General features: G+C 45.8%; 1 long non-coding RNA gene across 1 annotated transcript in view; it reads left to right on the top strand.

Moving 5' to 3' along the window:
- The first annotated feature begins 963 nt into the window (after nt 1–963).
- The window catches only part of LOC113459453 (uncharacterized), a 54,674-nt gene continuing 35,379 nt past the window's right edge, over nt 964–20,258 (top strand). Inside the window, exons 1-5 of the long non-coding RNA XR_012582334.1 lie at nt 964–1,281; nt 3,875–3,979; nt 8,295–8,412; nt 10,076–10,236; nt 16,068–16,226. This is a non-coding gene — a long non-coding RNA (uncharacterized LOC113459453). The remainder of the gene's footprint in view (nt 1,282–3,874; nt 3,980–8,294; nt 8,413–10,075; nt 10,237–16,067; nt 16,227–20,258) is intronic.

Below are 20,258 nucleotides of genomic sequence, written 5' to 3'. Positions count from 1 at the left end.
GATCTATTACTGCTGCTACCCAAGCATGAAAGTACAGTTATATATGATGCAGCAATGCTAAAGATACAAGAAAATACTTAAAAGTCTACCAGAATGAAGACCTTACCGTAGCTGTAAGGTTGGCACCAGGAAGGTTCCCCAGACTGGCTCCAGGACAGTCCCTTCCTGCTGGGGAACCTTGTCCTGGACCTGGCTGCTCTCACACAGCTCCTGTTTGCATGGCAGGTCTGGGCACCCCTCAGCCTTGGCTGCTGCTTTCCAGCTTTCTGAGCAGAGCTGTGACACATTCTGTGACATTAGTGGTGATCTCTTCTCTGGCAGGAAACCCTGGGACAGAAAGCAGAACTTTCCCAGGAACACAGTCAGAACCTGGCTCTCAGCTCTCCACATCTTTTCTGGGAAAAAAACTTGTTTTAATTGCTTCACTGTCTGCCTCTCCTCCCATCATCCTCATTTTCCTTCCTCATGACAGCTACAGTCATTTACTGCCCAAGAAAGCAATGTAGCAAAATGTTATCTGTGGTTTTAATTGATTTTTATGTAATTTAGAAGCTCAGGTCCTTTTCAGGGTTTTCCCCTTGCACATGTTCTACCTCCCTACCTCCACCTGCTCTCCTGTGGGCTTCAGTATCCAGTCCCTGTGGATTTCACTGACTGCTGTCCCCAGTAGGATATTGGCTTCTTCTGGCCCCATTCCATGAGGTGGGTCCCGTCTCTCCCCAGTTATCCTCATTTTTCAAAGGGGATACCCATGGCTGCAATTTCAGAATCATTTTTGGATTAACCAAAGGATGCTGTAGCTACTTTGTATGTGGTCTGATCCTTAAAAAAATCCCTTTCATTCTTCCTTTTAAAACTGAATTACACACCAAAAAGATTTTGGAGAGAAAAAGCTACAAGCTTCATTTGGATGATGCTGAAATGAAATACTTTACTTTTAAAAATGTAACATGTTGGTTTGTTTGGATTATTTGCCTTGTGTTTTCCAACAATGGAAGTATTTTATGAATTTTTATTCCTCCTTTGCTTGTAGCTTGCTGTAATTGTGTTATTTTGATTCTTTCCACAGTATTGGCTTTGGTTCCTCATTTGCTCAGTTCCAGATCCATCAGTTTTGAATTTCCATTCCTGCCCCATGCGTTATCCACAGTATTTAAGATATGGATGCAGAAAGTGAGTACTGCCATCCCAAGTCATTGAAAACAAAAAAATAAGTGGAAATCCATGGAAAGGAGCCGTGGAATTTGGACTGTTAAGGCATAGGTGTGACACAAGTAACTGGTAAGTGATTGAAAAGCCCCAGGAGCAAATGAAGGTGTTGGTGTGACCAAATTGCAATCACCCTCTGGCATTTTTCCTGCTGCAGGCCTGCAGGGATTTTTCAGAAGCAGATTCTGCAGCAGAGGCTTGCAGTGAGGCATGGGCTCCTGGAATCCATGGTGGATCTTCCTGTGGGAAAGCAATGGTGCCTCCTGCTCTGTCCCCTGCAAAGAGTCCCCATTCACTTGTGCACAATGTGATAATTGAGAGGGAGTTTCCTGGAGCTGAATGCTGCCTGCCCGGGGTCAGCAGCTGCTCTTCCATCTTGCCTTCCTTTGACATCCCTGATGAAGCCCCAGCATGGAGCTGGAGGGAGCTGATGAGCCTTTGTTGCTAAGAGACATCTCCTGGAAGAGCAGCACTCATCAGCTTGTTGGGAGTGGATAACAAACTGGGGGTTAAGGTAGTTGGAAAATAGTTCCATACATTAACTACAAACAGGAAAATTATCCTGAAATATGGGGTATTCTGGCTGCTCTTGAGCCATGGAGGTGTTTTAGCCATGCAGGGGGTGGCAGAGCCCAGCATCTGCTGGTCCTGTCTCTGCTCTCTGCCATCACACAGAGACATGCAGAGACCATTAACAGGTCACTGTGGTGCTGCTCAGAGCTGTGTGGGGCCCAGCCTCACTGAACTTTGGTAGATGAAGCGTGTCTGCTGAGTTATAGTCCTACTAGAGAGAGATTCATTGCTCCTGCTAGGAGATAATGCATTTCAGGGTATTTTTTGGAATGTCACACATCTCTGCTGGGAGACTGGAGGCAGGGCATGGAGTCACTCATCCCAAGCGCACTGCACTTTGTGCCTCACCCTCCCCAAATAATTCTTTGGTCCATTTAACATCAAAAAAATCATGCCTGTGAGCCCTTTGCAAGAAACAGCATGGGATTTGTGCCTGGTGAGGCCTCATCCAGCCCAGGAACACCTTCCTGGCTGGCAGGGAGCCCTTGCTCAGTGCAGCTGCTGCTCTCTCCTTCACCCTGTGGTGTTTTAGGGGCTTGGGAGGGGAGGGGCTGTCTCCAGATGACTGGTGGGGCAGAACTGCATTGCTTCTGCTCTGGCACAGCACAGGGCACAGAACAGGGCACAGTACAGCACAGGGCACAGAGCACAGCACTGGGCATAGCACAGAGAACAGCACAGGGGACAGCGCACAGGGCACACAGCACAAGGTACAGCACAGGTCACAGGATAAGACACAGCACAGAGAACAGCACAGGGCACAGAAAACTGCACAAAGCACAGAACACAGCACAAGGCACAGCACAGAGCATGGCACAGGGCACAAGGCATGGTGCCTTTGCAGTGAAGCACCTCTCCTGTGCCCTGCACACTCTCTTGCTGCACATTACTGGGACGTGGTGGAAAATTTCTGTATGATTCCTCTGCCTTCAGATGGAGCAGAAATGCCATTCTGCCAGAGAAGTGGGCTGCCACAGAGCTGAATGGCTCAAAGAATGGTCCCTATCAAGGCTGATAATCTTCCCTGGCGATAGCACAGTGGATTATACAGCGACTGGATGTCGAGAGTAGCTGACCTTAATCTCCCTTAACTTTGGTTTTCTTTCCCATCTGATAATAATGGAGAAAGTACAACAAGTGCCGCAGAAGATTACACACATCCTGCCACACTTTGCAGATGGCTGATACAAAAATCAGAGACAATGCTGAAATAATTAAAAAGCTCACAGAAAATGAAACAGTGCACTCAGCTCCTTTTGTGAGGCTGTGGCTAAGGAAACAGCCAGCCAGCCTGAAATGGACAATATAAATGTAAGTAGATCTTATTAAGATTCTGTGTGGCTGCTAAATCATCCTCAGCCGTTGCTTCCAGCTTAGCATCACTGCTAATGGTGAAGAGAGGAAGAGATTAGTTTAGACTACTTTGAGACATCACAGATATATGTGGGAGGCATCCTCTGTTTCTTGAACTTGTATTTCACTGCCCTGCTATGTGACGAGCAGAGTGCCAAAAATACAGAAGAGTTGGCACATAAAATCCATGTCTACTCTAGCTACTCTGTCAGGGCTAAAAAGAAAAAAGTCCTGAATGAGCCTTGGAGAGTCAACAAATCACTAAAATAGCAGCTAAAAGAGGAAGTTCAGCACGAGTTCAAGTCATTAAAATTCCCTCTAATGTATGCTCTCGCAGACCAGTGGGCTGAGTGTGATCCTGGGGAGGGGAAGGATGTGTGTGAGCTTGTGAGCAAGGGGAAAATGGACAGGGCTGATGTTGCTGACCTTCAGTGTGCTAGCCTGATCATTCCTGTTGTTTGAGATGGCTGGGTGGGAAGAAAAGGTCAGTGGGGCAGCTTTGAGCTGGAAATGGGGAGAAATGATCTTTAGCATGGCTTTCTTGGGCACATCCCTACCTGTGTGCAGAGTGTGGCACATTTATGTCTTGGAGTTCTGCTGGTACTTGCAGCTAGGGAAGGGAATGGATGTGGCGGAGTGTTTCTTCATTTAGGAAACACTTTCCTAATGGTAATATTTGGCTTAGAGCAGACAAGGCCTATTAACTGTGAATGTGTTCTTTCCATGTTCTTCCACACAGGTAATGTGGAGAAAAAAAGGAGACTTACACCTGGATTGTCCATGTTAGCCTCATTTCTCATTGCCTCCAGAGGGAGTTCTGTTCAGGGAGTGCAAAGCAGGCCTGGTAAATATATTTCCATTTATTCAGTAGTTCTGAGGTTGAAAACAATGGAGACTGGGCAAAAGAAATATCAGGGGTATCTCATATCCAAGTGTTGCTTCATTAAACATCTGAAAATGGCAATGAAAAAGCAGAGATTGCAGAATGAGATTACCAGGGAGCAGGATGATAACATGAAAGCCTCGGTTCTCTGCTTGTACAATACACAAGTGGTCAGAAAAATAAAGGCAGCAAACTATCTCACTATATAATAGACAAGGATTTTCATAGCTGTTATTTGGGATGCATGGAAAGTAGAAAATGGCTTTACCCCAGAGAGTCACTTGTTAACTTTGGATATGTGATATGTGAATGTATAGCTGAGATAAAAAAAATCATCTGGTTTCATCCTTCTTGTCAGGCAATATTTGCATTCAGAAGCTCCCAATGTAGCATTGAGCAGCTAAGGAATATATGACAGAATATTGCAAAGCTAACTGACATTGTGCAAAAGAAATTTAGTTTCCTTTTATTGCTGAAAGATTTGATCAGTCTTGGCCCTCTCAATAGGCAAAAAAAAGTGACAAATGCCTGAAATCATGGCAGCTGCTGGAGGAAGGGTCCCTGGGGGCAGAGTGTCTGTGCCACAGGAGAGCAGTGTGTGACAGCAGCACCTTGGGACCATGCTGTAAGAGCTGGGCTTTAAACCAGTCGCCCACCATGCTTGGCAGTGCAGTGCTGGCTCATCCCTGGAGCAGAAATCCCTGACCTGTGGCACATTCCCCCCCTGCCCCTCTCTGCAAACTCCTGTGAGCTCTGGGAGCTGCATCACCTCAGGAGCAGATGCAGGAGCAGTTTTACCTGTTGGGGACACTGGGTGCAGGGACCTGCCCAAGCCCTGCCTGTGTGTCCTTCAGCTCTGCTCAACCTCCCAGACCCAGCACTGCCCTGAGGGTTCCTAAACCAGCTCTGCTGTGGTGGAGATTCTCCAAAAGCCTTTTCCAGCAAGGAAGAACTTGCAACATAAATTCCTACTTGAGCAGCAGTTTTGGGGTTTTTTTTAGATTGGTTTTTCTGTAGGAGCAAAGGGATAATTGTTTTGGCTTGTACTTGTTTGTGTCATTAGGTCCTGAGGCAGCAATGAAAGCTGCAGTTCCAGCTGTGTGATCTGCTGCCATCCATCCACCTCACACCCCTGGTACCAAATCTCCTTAACCAAATTCCAGCCCAGCTCACTCTCTGGAAAGGAGGTGTCCCTGACCTCCTGCCATCCTTTTGTGTCCCCTAAGGGGCTGAGTGGCCAAACCAAGGGATCAGACAGGGCAGGAGAAGTCCAGCCAGCACTGGCAGCTCAGGAGTTTGGTCACCCAAGCCTCACCTGCTGCCCAGGTGGGCTGCTGCTAATGCTGGGGCTTGTCTGCATCAGCTCCCATGTGCTCTTCACTGGTTGTTCATCATTTGCCTTTTCATTTTCACTGTTTAAAGGGCCTTTTAAAATTAGGTTATTGATGATTTGTGTCTGTATAGCATTTCCCAAGTTCCAGTGGTTTCCTGAACCCCTTTGGTTTTTGTGGTAATTCTGTAGTTCCAGTGATGAGGGGGGTCACCAGGAGCTGCCAGCCTTGCCAGGTGTCTCTGCTGGTGGCACCAGACTGGCTCTGGGCACACGGGGACACAGGGGGTGAGAGCAGCAAGGTGAAGATGAATATCTTGATTCTTGCACTACCATCCAGCCTAAAATCAGGCTGGGCAGTAGCAGATATCCCAGTGGCAGTGGAGCCTACAGCCCCTGGAGTCCAGGAGCATTAGAGCCTGAAGGGAGCTGAGCTCCCTAATGAACTCACGCTGTGGTTTGAGCATCCTGCATCCTCTGCTGATTGTCTGCTCTCAGCCCTGGCTTCCAGCAGTGCTGGGCTTCCCCCTGCACGCCAGCAGCAGCTCCTCCAAACTTCCCTGATTGTGTCTGTGCCTGTTGCTCGGTGCTTGAGTGATGAAATGGAAGGCAGCAAGAGTGACAAAGATTAAATGAGCAGCGAGAGGAACCTGAGCTGAATTTTGGGAGAGTAATTAGTGGTGCCAGTGGCTCCAAGCAGAATAAGGGAGTTTGCTTTCTGCTATTATCTGTGTGGCACTGGAGAAACACCAGGCAACTCCCTCCTGATTCTTTAATTAAAAGGTTTTTATGTTTAAGGTCTGTAATGTACGAGGATGTGATAAATTAAACGCCACGAGTTCCCCACGCCGGGCTCCTGCTGCAGCAGGAAATAGATTCTGCATCTCACAGCCAGGCCAGGGAGCAAACTGCTCCTTTCCCACGGCAAACAGGAGCTTGTGGCACTGCCAGGTTTGCTGTGCCTGGGGACAGTGGCCAGTGTGAGCCAAGTGGCCGTGGGGTGTAGGAGCCATCCCTTGGCTAAAGGCAGCAGAAATGCTCTGAGTGTGGTAGAGCTCTGCTGGCGCGAGTCCAGGAGGGGAGAGCAAAGGAATTGCCTTCTTCCAGCAGAGAGAGAGCAACAGGAGAGCTGCCTCAAGCAGTTGCTGCAGCCCCTGGGCCGCACTGGCCTCTTTCCCAGGACACAGGGTGGGAAATGCAGCTTTTCTGCCCAAATGCAGCAGCTCTGGCTCCTTCCTGATGGCTTCCCCCATGTGTGGTGGGCTGGGGAGCTGGGGGGGGACTGGCAGCCCAGAGGGCTGGAGCAGGAAGGAATTGCATCCATCTGCCCCTCCAGGGTGGGATATCCCTGCTGGGACAGCTCCAGGACACCATCCAGGGGCTGTAGCCAGGGGACACCACCCTCTCCTCCTCCTGAGCACTGGGAAAACAACCAGTGCCATGTCCTGGGGTGATTCCCAAATTTGTCTCAAACAGGAGATGCACTAAAGCAAAATGCACACAGACAAAAAAGGAAATGCTTTAAGGTAATCCTAGAGGATTTTTTGGAAGTTTTCTGTGACACGTCAATGCTTTTATACATTTTTTAAAGGCTTGGTTAGATTGAAAGGGAGAAGGGTTGTTTTCCTGTGGCTTGGAGTCAGTGGTTAAAAAAATATAGCTGTAGGTGAAAAATAATTGCAAAATAAAATTAAAATATCGTCCTCAATGCCAAAAGAATGCCAAAATGTAACTGTTCATGTTTTAAGACCAGATTTTAAGCCTGACCAAAACAATTCAAGAGTTCAGGATCATGTTGAAATGAGTGAATCCAAATCTATGTGTTCTAGAGGAAAAGCTTTCCTTCAAAAAAAGTTCATTAAGCTCTCCATAATCATCACCTCCTGGCCTGTCCTTGCAGCAGAAGAAACCGTTTGTTTCTATCCTTCTGAAGGATTCTTTTTATTGTTATTATCCTTCTGAAGGATTCTTTTTATTTTAATAGGTAAAGCTCGTGCACAGTGTAAACACACCAAAAAGCACACATCCTATTGAATTTTCAGAGACAGGTATTTTAAATCTGGCTTTTTTCAAAACTGCAGGCATGCATTATTTACACTGGAGAATTATAATGTAACAAAGCTGTATTAGATTAAAATTGTTCCATAAAATATTGTGATTATCATTTTTTGTAGCTTGACTTAAGGTGAACAATTTATACAAAAATATGAATTATTTTCTGTTACAAAAAAATTATTCAGTGTGGGCTCTGTGTATTACAGTTATTAATCTTTCTATTTAAATGCAAATTTTTCCTTTCAACTGAGAGCTAAAGATACTTTTTCTACAACTAATAAAACACAGCTCTGATCTTCTGATCCCTCGTAAGGGAGATGGCTTTTTCTGCTGTGTTTGGGATGTCTGTGCTGGAACATGGTGTTCCTTTACAGCAAGGATGCTTTCTTCATAGATACATTAAGAGTTAGCTGCTCAAAATGGAATTCTCATTTCTACAGCAAGGTGGGACTTGGACAATCCTCAGCTGTGTGGTTTTTGTAAAAAGAGGAAAGAGCTGAGAAGAGCAGTGACCTTTTGTGGCCATGTGCTGGGCTTGCAATCTAGGAGGGTCATTTATCCTTGGAAAATCTTGGTTTGCATCCGAGTGGGTTTGCTGCTGTGAGAAAGCTGAAGCTGGGGTTTCTTTGAGAGGCTGGAGCCAGCTCAGGTGGGAGCTGGTTGGGTGGCTCTGGGTGGGACTCAGGGGCTGCTCAGAGGTGTTTCATTCCCCCATGGAGCGGATGCTGAAAATCTGCCAGGCTTTACAGTGATCACAGTGTTTGTGCCGTTCAGAAACTGCAGAGAGCCCCATTCCAGCCCCAGAATGCCAGATACCCCCAATACCACCACAAACCACAGTTTGCTGTGCAGAAGTGTCAGAGACTCCGTCTGAACAGTTCCCTTTTGCAGGAGGGAGTGGAAGTTGTCCTGTTGGACCAGGAGAAGATTTCCAGTGTCTGATCCCCGGGAGCTGCAATCAGCTGAGGTTTCTGCTTGCCACACGTCCCTGAATGTGACAAGGAGAGAGGTAACTCCTACCTGGCAGCTTGTGTCCTGAAGCAGAAATCAAAGTTGTTTATGTGATTTCATTTTCGGTAACAATTTCAGGCTAATTTCTGCCAATTTTTCATCTGACAAAGTGCTTCTATTACCCTGAGCAGCTCCAAGGACAACTTCTTTAATAATGTTTATCTTGTTCAAATTTAGTTTAGTATTAGCAAAGGAAGTAGAAAACAACTCTGCATCTCCATCTTTCATCCTTCCATGATCACAAACCTCCCAAGAAATGCTGTTTCCTGCCAGTGGAAAGCTTTCTGATGGTTTTCCAGGTTCTGCATGGTCTGGCAAAGCATGTTGTCCCCTGGCCACCCTTGGTCTCCCTTGTTAGTGGTGCTCTGACTCACCCTGGATGGGAGCTTGGCTGCTCCAGCTGCTGGAAATGTGGGTAATTGAAAAGGCTGAAGTAGTGAGTGCTGTTATAATTAACTGTCTGTATTAGGCATTTTACAGTTCTGACACCCTGCAAGAGTGGAAGTTTAATGAGAATGGAGAGAGCCTCAAAAGCAATCCATTTTCCCAGTAAAGATTGTAATGAAGGTGTGAAATGATGCACAGCTAACTAAACCTGTCTGTAATAGCCTCTCTGTTATAATGTAGTGATCTGACACTTTGGAAAAACAATACAGTGCATACGTATTAATATATATTATATCTATATCTATATAATATATATCTTATCTATATAATATATATCTATATCATCTATATCTATATTGAATCTAATCTATATCTATATCTAATCTGTCTATATCTATCTCATCTATATCATCTATGTCTATCTATATCTATATTTATATCTATATCATCTATATATTTTCTATATATTTATATCAACATCTACATCTATATCTGTATCTATATCTATCTATAGCTTTATCTATCTAATCTGTATATCTATATCTACATCTGCATTTATATCTATATCTATCTTTCCTTGCACTGTTTCTGTAATGTATCATGCAGCTTGACTGGGCGTGCCAAAATGTGTGAAGAAGTGATTGTTGACAAAAAAATGCTCATTTGCTGTGTAAAGATGAATGAAGCCCAAGGAAAGTCCCAGAAGATGTCCCAGAGAGGGCATTCAAGTGGAGCACAAGGAGCTGTGAGCACCAGGGCCAGCTGTGACACAGCACAAAGGACTTCTGTGACCCATTTGCACCAGCACAGCCTCCTCACTACTCTCCTGCCATGAATTCCTTGGGATCTGCCCTGGAGGGCAGATTTGCCACTTTTGCTTCAGAAGAGACTCAAGGATGAAAAATGGAGATGCTGAGTTGTTTTTGACTTCCTTTGCTAATACTGAACTAAATTTGAACAATATAATAGCAATAGTTTTCTCACTATTGCTTCAGAAGAGGCTCAGTCTCTGATTATCAGTTTAAAATCCAGCAGCGGCAGTAAGCAGAGTGCACTTTCCCCAGCAAACCCCTGTAGTCTTCCCTGTCATTGCATCTCTGCATTTGCAAGGAATGCCTCAGATTCAGGAATGAGGATGGCACACACCACGTGGCTTCTGGACTCACTTGGGAGTCAGTGGCCCTCTGAGATTAGTTTTGGAAATGGATGTTTTCCTCTGGGATCTTGTCTCTCCAGATTTCATCTTCATAGGTTTTTGTGTCCCATCCCTGCAGGGTTTCACTCTCAGCTGGCGAGGAGCCCTCTGCACACCCAGACTGTGGTGCATGGTCAGGAGGTCATTTCTGCCCACACAGTGGCCCAGAGCTGTCCCAGCATGGAGCACTGAGGGCTGCTGCAGATGTACTGCACTCACAGGCAGGTTTCCTTTGGATGGGTAAGTTTGTTTGTTTACCTGGGAGCTGTTTGTCACCATTGTCACCTTTGCTCTGGGGCACCTCAGCATCCTCCCCTGGTGGGAGCATGGCGCTGCTGCTACCTCTGTGTTCCCAGCCAGGCTGAGGTCTCTGGGAGCTCCCAGGTCTGATATTTGCCATGCTGGATCCTAAATGCTGACAGGCATGAATGGCTGCTTCCACTCTGTGCAGCTCTTGCTCCAGTTTGATCCCAAAAAGCTTTTCCTGGCTGACCTGAATTACCTTCTCCTTTTGTAAATATGTCATTTCTATGACTGATATAAATGTCAAGCACATAGATGAAGAACAAAAATAGAGATAAACACCTTGTTAATTGTAATCATTATGTAAATACCTGAACCCATAAATTTCAATAATTAGTTTTACTTTTTTTTTCTCTCCTTGCATGAATGTGGTGAGCTTTCTCATAGCTGCTTGTAGGATAGAGCCTTGATTGCTGCACTACATGAGTTTTGTGTGTGGCATATGGTGAGGTCTCATGAAACATAATTGTGGAGCACTAATGTTCATCTCTCCTGTGGGGAGTATCACATCCTGAAGGGTGACTCCTTTCAGTAACACCAAGATCCTATAGGAAAAGAGCTTCTTTTAAAGCTCTCAGCCATATGATTTATGGTAAATAACACTTGTATTCACATATTATGTGTTTCTGCTCTTGAGGTTTGCCCTTGTTGGTGTTCAAATTTGTTTTTGTTTAGCATGTCACAGGACTTGGAGCAATACAGTTTTGCCAAAATGCGTGGGAAGGCTATGTAAACACCATCCAAGCTTTCTATACTCTCTGCATCCTCTCCAGTATGTTTAAATGTTCCAGCTATGCAGCTGAAGTACACCCACTAATACAAGTTAATACAGAGACATGGTTATATAACGGAAGCACTTTAACTAGATTTTTATAAAGAGAACAAGAGGATCCCCTGAGAGATTGTTGTACAAATAACAAAAGACAGAAGCTCAATTAGTGAAAGCATGGAAGTGAAAAGTGAGACAAAAATAATGTAGAGTAAAATTCAGTAGGCATATTAGTTTGCAAAGTATACTTTCTTATACATTAAAGGGCTGCATTGAGGAGTGAATTACCTGCTTTCCCTATGACAGCTTTCTAAACTGAGGTTGTCAGAATTTTTTTGCAGTGTTCTGACTCAAGATAGGAAAAGTCAATTCCTTAATTCTACTGGATGGAGGTGTCACTTTGAAACTTCCCTTTACTTTTTTTTCATTACAGGAGAGAAGTTGTCCAGATTTTTTTTTTTTGCCATTTTTTGTTCCCTGGAGACTCCAACAATAACCAGTGATAGTTTTTTAAAATTCCATATTATTTAAAATTAATATTTTCCAAACAGCAATATATAGAAGCATGAGCCTCAACAGTTGGCCGGCAAGTAAAACAAGAAAGGATTTGGTTTACAGAAATAAATCCAATCCTTATTCTTTTTCCTTAGAAGCCGACAGTGTGTTTCCAGCAAGGTGAGACTACATAACAAAATGTTGCACTCTGGCCCATGCCTGCAGAGTTCTTTGGTAATGTGACTTCTGAAGGCCTTTATGCCTTTCCTAGAACAAAGCCCTGGTTTCCTGTCTGATCTCCTAAGAGAGCCCAGGAGCCAGCAGGGCTGCCTGCAGCATGTGCAATGTGCAGTTTGCACTGAGCTCAGACACTCCACAGCCTGATTTCATGCAGCTTCTCATGCTTTAATCCTGCTCCTGTTCTCTCTCTGGGACTGCCAAGTGTCCACACCAGCCACTGGGCTCATGGGGAAAGTCCATTTGTGCAGAATACTGGGAATAACCCTTGTAAAATACAGCTACTAAGAAAAAAAATGAAATTATCAGTCAAAAGTGTTTCCCAATTAGTTGGTTCAAAATGATTGGTTTTGGCAACCTTCTTCTGTCAGTCTCTGGTCCTGTGTATTTACATAGGGCTTAGTGATGAAACTACTTGGAAACGTGTGAAATTATGTATTTTGCAACTTAAATCACCCTTCACCAGCTAAAAAGGAAACCCAAGGAGAATTCTAACACTGGGAAAAGCAGGGTTTGTAAGGGAACTTTTCCAGGGTGAAGCTGGAGCTGTCAGGGTCAGCTCCTGGTCTGGGGGAGTGTGTGGGGCAATGAGATTCAATCCAGTTTTGTGGCATTTGGCTGCAGCCTCCACCTCTGTGTGCTGCTACCCTGGAAAGAGAAAAGACATTTTCAGAGCAAAGGTTGTCTGTGTAAAGCACCTTGGAAGAATGTATGAATGTGTCTTTTTCTGACATGGCAGTTTGTTGCTATATTGCTTTTTTTTTTTTTTTGTTGCTGTTTTTATGTGGAATTAGAAAGTATACAATTCATTTGACTCCTGAAGTCATTGTCTTACTAAATGTTTTAGAATTTGAGTCACTACTTTGCCTGTCACCAAAAACTGGCAGCTCCTTGTCCCCACTACAAAGATGCTGTGAGGCAGGGCTTGTTTGGATTAGGGTTGATATCAAATTTTAGGGGTTTTATTTTGCCAATGTTAGGGTCAGATTTGCATGCATGAAAACACATTCCTGTTCTGCTTCTAAGCTATGAAAATGCTGCTTCCCTGTGCAGGAGACCCAGAAATTTTCTTCCCAAAGGTGATGCACTGCCTGGCTGATGGCAGAAGTGAAGCAATATGAGCAGCACTGTTTGATTTAATAGCATGAGATCTTCACAATGTGCTTCAGTTTATAATATTCTGGAGATAAGAATCTTTAACTACTGAAGGAGCATGCAGTGTACAAGCATTGTATTGACATTTTTCTGTGCTATCATAGCCACAGATTCATCTGCTTGTCCTTATGTTAGCAATTTAATATTAATCCAGGGCAATAATGAAAAAGTGCATTACTGGGGGAAAACAAACTCTTCATGGCCTGTGTTGCTGATATTTTTAGGGAATTGAATTGCATTTTCTGTTGACAATACTAGGCTATCTTTAGGTCTTCTGTGAACATCCACGAACAACAAAAATGTGTCTGCTAATGTATTGTCAGCCAGAGGAAAATAGAGCATTTGTAGCTCTTGTATTGGGGGGCGTATCTGGAGCCCCATCTGTGCCCTGTGGCACTTTTAGTCTGCAATTTCCTGTGAGGAATTGGAGCGGCTTTGGGGTGTGGGGAGGCACTTGTGGATGTGCTGAGGCTGAGCTGGGAGCCTGCCCTGCTCTCAGGGGTCCCTGCCAGCTCTGGGTGGGGACGGAGCTGCCCCAGCCCCAGGGGGAGATGAGGGTCAGGGCTGGAGAGCTCAGGCAGGGGGGGCTGATTCTGCTCAAATGGGTAAAAATTCCCCACAGCCCTGGAGGGTGATTTTAACTGACAACAGTGAGACTCCATTCTGATGCTGAAAACCAGATCCTTTGTATTTTTTTTTCTGTTTTTAAAAGCAGTTTAGTGGTACAGATCTGTGACAAACACTGACTGTTCAGCCACAGTTTTACCTTGCCACAACCCTAGCCACAGATTTGTTAAAAACTGGGAGCAATCAAGTGCTCAAAAGTGCTGTAGAATAATTTGGATTCCATTTTTTAATAATTTAATGTATTTTTATATAAAGAGATAGAGGACTCAAAAATCCTACAAGAAGGAGCACAGTATGAGATTTATTTCCCAAAGCTGTTTTTTTCCCCTAAATTCTTGCCAAGAATCTTCTACTACAATTTTGAGCTTTATTAAAAAAAATCCTATGAGAAATGTGTACTATTCTTCATCAAACTACTTAGGACATGTTCCTAAGAGTCACTCACACTCCCACACACACCTTTCCACAAGTGAGATAAATTGAGAATGTCACTATCTTTAATGTTAGAAGTATTTCCATCTTCCACTGCAAATATGCAGTGATGCATCTAGAATAGCACTGTCAGGGGAAGAAATCTTCACACCAACAGAATTTAGCTATTTGTGTTCTCTTTCTAGATGCACTTAGTGCTTTTTTCTTCAGTGGGATCATGTTGGCTGCAGGGAAATGGAGAAAGAAAATTGTTTCTTTAGATGTGAGCCTGTTCTGAGTGCTGCCCCTTGGCCAGGCTCTGGCAGCCTGCACCAGTCCTGATTCCAGCCAGGAAGGGAAGGGAGATGCTGAGGGAGATGCTGAGTGCAGGGCATTGCTGACACCCAGCCCTGATTCCAGCCAGGCTGAGGGAGATGCTGAGTGCAGGCATTGCTGACAGCAGGGTGAGTGCAGGGAAATTGCTTTGACACCTCCTGGTGGGGCTGAGCCTGGCCTTCACCTCCTGGGTCTGCGCAAAACTGCTGGCTCCACTGGGGAAGCAGATGGGAATGAGGACTTGAGAACTAATCTCCTGTCTGTGCTTCTGCCTCTGTGACTAATTGCTCTGAAATTTGCACATGTAATAGCTTTCGCTTTTCCTAATACCTCTTACTAGGTTAGCATTTTAAAAAGATGTATTTTCTTGTCATTAGCAGCACTAGATGCAAATGGAGAAGCAGATAGATATACATTGCTTATTAATTAAAATAGGAGCACAGATTTTGGGCAGTGCAGTCAGGCTCCAAGGAGTACCTGATCCCCTGTCCAAGGCAGGGGATGCAGCAAGAAATGCACCCCTGCACCACTCCTCTGTGGGGACTCACAAATTAGAAATTTCAAGGGCTGTTGAACACTCTGAATTTTCACTGGGGATCAGCACAAAGTTACTTGGCATGGGAGGTTCTGTAAGTGTGATACATTGGGAAAGTTCATACTGTGCAATGGCCCTAAAACTCACCCATCCTCCTCTAGTATGCAGAGACCCAGGGCTCAGATGTGTTTAATATAAAGCAGGTAGGAGATGAGCTGACTGGAGCAGTTTTTCTGTCTCTTGTTGCCTTTACATTATTCATCTTAGGATCATCTCTTGTGCTATTTATATTCAGCATAAATAATAATTAAACCAGGGGACAGAGGTGTGGTGTGAATGTGAAGAACAGCTCCATGTCCCTGATGCTGCAAAGCTGGAAAGTTAGCTTTTAGCTGGGGGAGGCCTTAGTCTGAGGAAAGGAGGTGTGTTGGAAATGCTGGCTTCCTACAGGAAAGCATTAACATGCAAGCACTACTCTTAAGTGGCCAGAATGTAGTGATTAAAGTGCTCTTGCTGTGTGATCTTGGGCCTCTTGCCCTTTCTGTTCCTTAATTAATTTCCTCTATCATTTATGTATTAATAAAAACAAATTACCTGCTTCACAGGAGGTGAGAGGGTTTATTCATTTATGTTTGCAAACAGTGTTGCGATCCAAGGAAGGAAGGAAGGAAGAGGCTGCAGCAGTGAGAGTGCTGTATTTAGTGCATGAATGATATATGACAAGGTTTTGTTCCTTGGCAGTCTGATAATTTGACATAGCAGTCAGTCTTTTTCCTTTCTTCTGTTTAACTTTTACTGACATTGTTCTATAAGGCATTTCTGCCTCTAGTGTGGTATGTAAATGAGTGGACACTTAGATTTTGGGTTGATCACTACCTTTGTTTCAGCCTTTTTTCTTTGATGATCATTTATGGAGAAGGGCACTGCCCAGTGACTGTGGAGTCATCTGCCAGCAGGTCATGTATTTGCAAATAATGCTGGGATTAAAAATTGTTTCTGTGTCCCACTTTCATGGAACAAACACAGATTTCTCTCCTGGAACAATGCTCTGTTTTCTGCTATTACTCTCAGGGTAGCAGCTCTGGGGGTTCTCCTGCATGGGACAGAGGTGCACAGACAGGACAGCTCCAGCCAGACATGGAGAGCTGGTTCTTATCTACTGACACAAATCTCTAAAACTCAGATTTTTAATTTCTTCCTCAGAAAATGAACTGGATCAAGCTCTTACAGTCTACATATAACATAGCTCTGGCCAGATGCTGCCTGTGACAGTTTTGCTGCTGGAATTCAGCAGAGGCTGATGCCTGTCCATGACAGAGAGAGCTGTGCTATCAATGGGTGCTCCTGATACCTGCACTCCTGGTGAGTAATGCAAACACACACACAATGCTTCTTCCTATCTGTGCAAACCAGTCTCAGGATGGAAGCAACATGAAAAGCCAGCATCTCTTCTCTTGTAATGTCTAATAGCAACATCTAATTCTGGATTTTCAAAGCTCTTGCCTTAAGGTGCTGCTGTGATATGGAGTGTGTTTGTGCCCAGGCAGTGCCGGGAGAGCAGCTCAGTGCAATTCTGTATATTCTGTATGCAGAGAGCTCTGGGCTGGGCTCCCCTTGGAGCTCCTCAGCAGGCACTAAGGATGTGTCATCCTTTGAGTTATCTCTTACTTTTAACTCAGATTTCCTCCATGAAAGCTGTTTTGGTCTTGATTCCAAAACACTACACAGAATACTGCATTTCACAGCGTGCTTTGCCAGGGGAGCAGTGGGGAGATGAGAGCTGCCTTTGGGGCTGTGCCTGCCTTCACCCCTCACATGTGTGTCGTGCCTTTTTCATCTGCAGTTTTCTCTGTGCCCCTCCCAAGTTTGCTGCTCCCAGGGATTTTAAGGAATGGCCACTGCCCTCTTGGCCTGAGCTGTGTGGGAGAGGAAGCTTGAGTTGCTCTTGGGTGTTTGCAGTTTGCCCCCTAAATCTCTCCTTGGAGGAAGCTGCTCACACCATCTCCAATCTTGCACTGACCTGAAGTGTCCTGTTACCTTTCCCTCCTGAATGTGCAGGCTTTATGTTTCTTTTGTGCTTGTGACTGAGGTTCACCCAGAGGCAGAAACCTTTGTGGGGCAGCGAGACATGGAGCTCTCTGTTTTGGTGCCCCCAGCCCTCCCACAGCCGCCTACCCTCATTTTTTGGGGAAGATTTCCCAAAAATCATGGTGGTCTCTCAGCCTCTGGCATTGAAACCCCCCTGGACAGTCTGGCTGAGGTGCAGGAGCCCTGCACTCCTCTGCCAGCTCTCAGGCCAGGACCCTGGGCAGCCTGGAGTGGTGTGTTCCTGTCAGCCCTGCAGAGCTGAGTCCTGCTGGTGATGGGTGCAAGGACCTCACCTGAGGCCACAGTGCTGCTCCAGAAATGCTGAGCTAATTGCAGGAAAGGTGAAGCTCCAGCACAGCAGTGACTGATTCAGCCTCAGGCCCTACAGCTCATGGAAACCAAAGACCAGGCATGTGATTGCAAAGCCTTAATCCAGCTGAAATACCATGATGCCTGACCTCATTAGAAAGAAGTCACAAAACACAAAACTCCCTGGATTGCTCCTTGCTGTGTCCAGTGAAATAGTGGGAGCTCAGCCAAGCTGCCAGGTATTCCTCCCTCTCTGCCTGGGAAACACTGGGAGATCCAGACTGAGCTCCTATAAGCTCATGGGGAGGAAAACTTATAATTTACTAATTAATATAAAGAAATAAAGTGATTGCAGCCACAATGCTAAAGCTGATGCTGAGTGTGTAGGGTGAGGGAGAGTAAGGCCAACAAGAAATACAATGTCTTATCAGGGGCAAGGAGAATTTTTAAGGGTTATATTCTAATATAATAGGGAAGATAATGCACTGCCAGTGCACAGTTGCAGCCTTCCAGCTCATAGTCTGGGATAGCCCCTGGCACAATTCTCCCTCCCCAGCACACCTGGTGCCCTTCAGAGCATGAGTTTGTGTTGCACATAGATGGGATGGACTTTGCAGGTGGCAATGCTCTGCCTTTGCTATCAATGCCTCTCAGCTTCCCCAGCACAGACAAGTCCCTGCTGCTAACAGCAGACAGCTCTTACTCCAGCCTGTTTGGATGCTGAGGTCTCTTTGGATGCTGAGGTATTTGAAATTCATGTATGGGAAAGGCGGAGGAATACTGGCATTTCCATGCATGTAGCTGAGTTCTGTACAGTGGTTTTCTGCAACCCCTGAATCATGGATGAACATTCCTACAAGGCAGCTGGGTCTCTACAGAGGCTCCTCTGCAGGGAGCAGGGTGCTGAGCACCAGCACTGAGGCTTTTCTCTCTCAGCTCAGCACAGGGAGGAGCTCCTGGCAGTGCAGGGTAATCCTCCCTCCCACAGCTGGCCTGCAGGCAGGGCATGGAGGGCTGAGGCGTTTGGCTGCCATTTGAGGGTGACTGATGCTGCCCTGTCACTGACACAGCACCGCTGGCACCAAGCAGGGCCCTGTGGCAGCTCAGTGATCTGTCCTGGCCATTAGCACAGCATGATGCCACAGGCCAGGGGCTCCTGCTGGGTGTGGCACTGTGGGGTGCTGCCTGCAGGGCTGCTGAGCCCTCTGGGGCACCCCAGGCAGCAGCAGCAGCAGCAGCAGCTCCCCTCTGCAGGGCCTGAATGGGGCTGGGCAGCACGGATGGCAGCGCAGTACGCGGTGACAGAGAATCCGCTGCAGAATGATTGATTTCCTTACTTAGGGCTCTGCTCAGCAAAGATTTGGATCCGCGGGGCTTGGCCTTAATAAGAGTTGGGGACATGAGGCTGTTACAGCAGCAGAGGAAGCCATCAGTGCTTCAGGCTTTGCACAGCATGGCACTGAGCCGTTTATTTACCCTGCTGCATGGCAGGAGCCCTTTGTCCTGCCACAGCCAGAGTTTCAGGTGCTGCATGGAGAGAGCTCTGGCAAGTTCCGCTTTGGAGGTTCTGGTCTCAACCCAAGCCTCACAGCAGCACTGCTGGGCTGATACAGACCCTCCTTGCAGAAGTTTCTCAGTTGTGCTTCAACCTTTGCTTTGCTGCAGTGCACTGAAGGAGGAGAGCTGTGTCATGGGAGGAGGACAATCCTGGGAGGAGGGTGGCCCTGTATCACCAAAAGGGTATCGGGGACAGGCAAAGGTGATACAGAGACCCCATCATCAGAAGGCATGAAAAAGACATTTTATTATTAGAAATCTACAGTTCTTATAGAAACAATGGTGGACCTAAGATCTGATTGGCCATTAGGAATCTTCTCTCACATGGTTGGTGAACTATGAATAGCACACTCTGGAGCACCATATCTATAAACAATGGTTACAGAAAGAGAGATAATAATTGTTTGAATTCTTCTCTCTAAGGTTCCCACTGCTTCTAAAATCCTGGGAGGACTATGTTTCTTTCTGTTCAGAGGACTACAGCCCTGGGGCCACCTTGCCAGTCATCCTAACCAATTTAGTAATTTGGAGACCCTGTGAAATGCCTGTTAGCATGTCTCAACAATAGCTTGGACAGAGAGACCCAAGCTGAGTCACCCTGCAAACCTCTGGTGGGATTTGGCCCAAACTCCATGTCTGGGCTTTGCTATGGACCCTCTGGATCCAGGGTTCTTGTCTGTCCTGTCCAATTTGGTAGGAATTGCCAGGCCTACTCAAGCCTGTGCTTCTTGGGCTCTGAGAGAGGGACATGCCCTGCTGGGAGTTGTGGAAGGGCCCGGGCAAGCAGCCAGAGGAAATCCCTGGGGAGTTGTCACTTCCTGGCTGCACTGTTTGGCCTGGAGCATCAGTTTTGTCTCAAGCAAAAATCCTGTAAAGCACAGTCATAAAGAACAGAAATTGTTAGAAAATCTCCTGTTTAAAGCACTACCTAAGGAGAGCAGCTGCTTTTCCTTTCAGCTGACTTTCCTGCATGAAAATTGGAGCCATGTCCCTCCTCCTCCAGACAGCCTTTGCCTGGCAGCAGTGGCTTTGATGGGACTGCCTGGCTCTCCTGCATGTCTCTAGTCTGCCAGGACATCCTATAGTTTAATTTCCTCCTCTGTGCCCATTTACCACGAAAATTTTCTGAGACTGTTTCTTGGCTGCAGCTGCCAATCTGAATATTTACCTGGAAAACCAAACCAAACCAAACGAGACCAAAGAAATGAAAAGAAACTAAACCAGACCAAACCAAACCTCACCTCTATTAGGAGCAGCCAAGTTGTTAATACAGACAGATCAGGTGGGGAGTGCATCACCTGAGGGCTCATTAGGAGGAAGAACTTTGCTACTTAAGAGAGGGATGTAGAATTGTGAGGATGAGCTGGAAGGCAGCTGGAAAAGAGATCTTCATCTGTAGGATGAACTATCTACCTGTGAGAGGTGTCTGCAGTCTGCCTA

Source organism: Zonotrichia albicollis, chromosome 12 (genome assembly GCF_047830755.1).
Source record: "Zonotrichia albicollis isolate bZonAlb1 chromosome 12, bZonAlb1.hap1, whole genome shotgun sequence".
NCBI lineage: Eukaryota > Metazoa > Chordata > Aves > Passeriformes > Passerellidae > Zonotrichia > Zonotrichia albicollis.
Note: the sequence above shows the minus strand (reverse complement) of the source record. Positions and strands in the feature narration are given on the sequence as shown.